This window comes from Anomalospiza imberbis, chromosome 4 (assembly GCF_031753505.1).
Source record: "Anomalospiza imberbis isolate Cuckoo-Finch-1a 21T00152 chromosome 4, ASM3175350v1, whole genome shotgun sequence".
Lineage (NCBI taxonomy): Eukaryota > Metazoa > Chordata > Aves > Passeriformes > Viduidae > Anomalospiza > Anomalospiza imberbis.
This window is the reverse complement of record NC_089684.1, coordinates 18,461,248-18,464,492: the sequence shown is the minus strand read 5'-3', so window position 1 is coordinate 18,464,492 and position 3,245 is coordinate 18,461,248. Positions and strand designations below refer to the sequence as shown.

The 3,245-nt window shown below is 38.0% G+C and overlaps 1 protein-coding gene across 1 annotated transcript in view; it reads left to right on the top strand.

Annotated features, from left to right (window-relative positions):
• Nucleotides 1-6: 6 nt before the first annotated feature.
• Nucleotides 7-3,245, top strand: part of EPHA5 (EPH receptor A5) — a 207,058-nt gene continuing 203,819 nt past the window's right edge. Inside the window, exons 1-2 of the mRNA XM_068187328.1 lie at nt 7-25; nt 310-403. The gene's annotated coding sequence lies outside the window, so the exon portion shown is untranslated. The remainder of the gene's footprint in view (nt 26-309; nt 404-3,245) is intronic.

Genomic DNA, 3,245 nt, shown 5'->3' with positions numbered 1-3,245 from the left:
CACCAACCACAGACCTCTTCTTAAGGTCTCCTTACTGCTTAAAACCATAAAATAGGTATCATCTACTATTTATTGCTTGGGTACATGCTGGAAGCTCTTGCTGATTCTTGCAAGAGAGTAGTAGAGTAGAAGGTGACTTGTTGCCTTTTTTTTTTATTTAATGTTGGGATAGGTTGCATGTGTTAGCTTTTTCAGTGTCTGGAAGGAAAGTGCTAGTTTAAATTCAAGTCTTTGAGTTCTGTTGACAACAGGATTTCAGCACTTTGATTTTATTCCTTTCATTTCATTCCTCTTGTATTTCTCCATAAGGCAGAAGACTGAGGCTGTTGACTGCTTCTTGTGGAGAAGGCATTGCAGGCATATGGTTCATCTAATACTGTAGCTTCATGGGTGCATCCTAAAGGTATGTTATGTTATTAACTGATATTAGCTTTTGATTATAGAGGAAAAGAAGCTACTTTTAATTATGGGTTATATATAATATGTTTAATTCTTCTAGTGGTTTTACTTACCTTTTTCTTAACTGCTTGTCTATACCTCCAACAGGCTTACAGAATCATTAATAGCTTATTAAATATTCATAAAGTGAAATTTTTTTCAGAGGACTGAGTGCTTGTTTAAAATGAAAGTAAAAGCCATCAAAACTTGTTCTCAAACTTAATCTCTGAAATACCTCAGTTATTTTAACATATCCTTTTATAGTTCTAGTTTTCTAATTAAGAGTATTAGCCAATGTATTAATTAAAATTTTAATGAAGGTTGATATTTCCCAATGTTAGAAAATGAATGGACAGGAAAAAATGTTCTAAAACTTGGCCTTATCTGGAAGACTGTTATTTTTAAAAACATAATTTTAATAATTTTCTTGAGGGTCTTAATTTTAGTCTAGTTTCTAGACTTAATGGTATTTTAAATTACTCAGAAGAATTAATGATAATTAACTGGTGAGAAATTTAACACTGTTTTAACATTCTGAAAGGATCAGTCTGAGTATCTCTAGGTCTACATGGGGAAGATGCAGACAACAATTTTGTAAAAGAATCAGGACTTTTTTTTTACATTTGTGATAGCAAAGAGTACTAGAGGAGGTTTAAGTTCAAGTAACAGCTTCCTGGTCCATAACACATTTGCAGTGCACACATCACTAAATTCCAGCTCTGAGCAGAGTCATAGTGATGCCAAGATGATTTTTTCCTTTTCTTTTATATACCTTTTATGTACCCTCAGTACTCCTAGCATGGCTAGTTGTAATTCCTTAAGTCTGATAACTTAGCATTGTCCTGGTATTTTGTTAGGCGAGGAGACCAAACACCCTGAAGGCCTCGCAGCTGGAGGCTGGGAAGCCCTATGCTATCCTGAGAAACCAAGGCGCCTCTAGAACATATCCTGTAAACCAGAGATTTGGCCCATCCAGGGGGGATTGCTTCAGGATGGGAGGATATCATGCTATTCATTCAAGCCTCTCATTGGGGCATCCTTGTTCGATAGGCTAATTTGTAAGGTCTATAAACTGTGCACGAGATTTATCGTCTCTGTGCATCGCAGCACATCCCACCTTAGCAAAACTGTGCACAAGGATCCTTATTAAAATACAGAGGTAGAAACCCCTTATCCCTTAACCATGTCTGGCTCTCAATTTTTAAGACCAGGAAAGGGCATCAATAGCACACAAAAACTTTCAATAGCTAATGATACACGTGCTTTTATATTTACAATGTTTCTGGTTCTTTGATGTTTTAACACTAAATAGGACTTTTTTTGTAAATGCAAAAGGGAGAAGAACTGAAACTGTTTGGCAGCTTGTGGTTGACTCCCCTGTACTTGAATGAGAATCACACTTCTGCTAGCCTAAAAATTATGATGCTTTTCCACATTCTGTAACTTTAACCTGGTATGCCTGTGCAATGTGCCTTCCAGTTTGCTGGCAGCCCATCTTGCTCAGAGTGGTTGTAAACAGTGATGCTGGTATTTTTATTGGCTAATTTTACAAGCTGGCATCTGCTGTCAGCAGCTTCATGTAAACACGCTCCTGCCATAGCATCTGTTCTGCTGCATATTGCCCTTACCTTAGCGCTTGCATGGAGCTGAGGAGGGAGTGATAAAGCTCTCTTCTGAAAGGAGGTATGTGGTGGGAAACAGGAGCTGAATAAGACTTTCTCCCGGGACAGAGTTTCTAGAAACAGACTACTTGAGTCAATTCAAGGACACTGTTTTCTAAATGGCTTTGAAACCTTCGCTTAGAGTCCAGCCCTGCTCAGCATGTGAGCAAGCACATGCTTTCCTAATATAAGGCCAGGAAATATGACCACTATCAGAGCAGTGGACTTCTGTAGTGAATGAAAGATGAAGCTTTTTGTGGATAAAACTTGACTAAGATAACATGACTGAATTGCTAGCTGAATGCAATTAAACTAAGATTGATATTGTGGAACCCAGCTATAACCTAGTCAGGTATGAGTATCAGGAAAGAACAGATCACAGTGAAAGCAGGGACTCTTGTGCAAGGAGCCAGATATATACATAAAGACAAACTTTTGTTCTCAATGGAGACAATAAAAGATAACTATGACCTGCAGTTTGCCAATAGAGTCTCAAGCTATCTAGTTATAGCAATGTATGTTCTCAGACCAAGACAAATCAGTAGCAATGCCACAGAAAGTCCAGTTTGCTTTGGTCTCAGGACAAAGAAGAGACGTAGGTAAAAGCTGAATAGTTGTATGCAATACAGCATGTTATGATGTAGTACCATGTTAAATGACCTCGGCACCTTTTACTGCTTTTCTAGTGTAAACACAGTTCCTTTGAGTGTCTTGGATTTTTTTTTTTTTTTTTTTTTTTGTGTGCTTGTCACCATTACCTTTTTTTTCCAGCTGAGCACTAAGGGATGATTCAGATAGAGGTGCTAGAGAATGAAATTAACGAATCAGTGCTGAATTTTTTTTGGAGGTGTTGAGGGCTTTTGGGTTTAGAAGTTCATGTAAGGTCTCGAATCAGTCCTAGGAAAAAAGTCCGTTGCAGAATGGAGAGAGCTGTATTGATATATAAGTGTGGCCAAGGAAGTAGAGGTTTTTTCTCCTGTGTTCAACAGTGCTCAAGTGAGATCTTATGGCTGGTGTAGCTCTCCTGTTCCACTCAATGTGTTTTTCTGCCTCCAGGGTTTGTGGAGTGGTAAAACCCAAATACTGAAAAAGTAGCTACTAATCTCAAAATAAACTAAGCCTGTTCCATTCTCCTGGAGATATGGA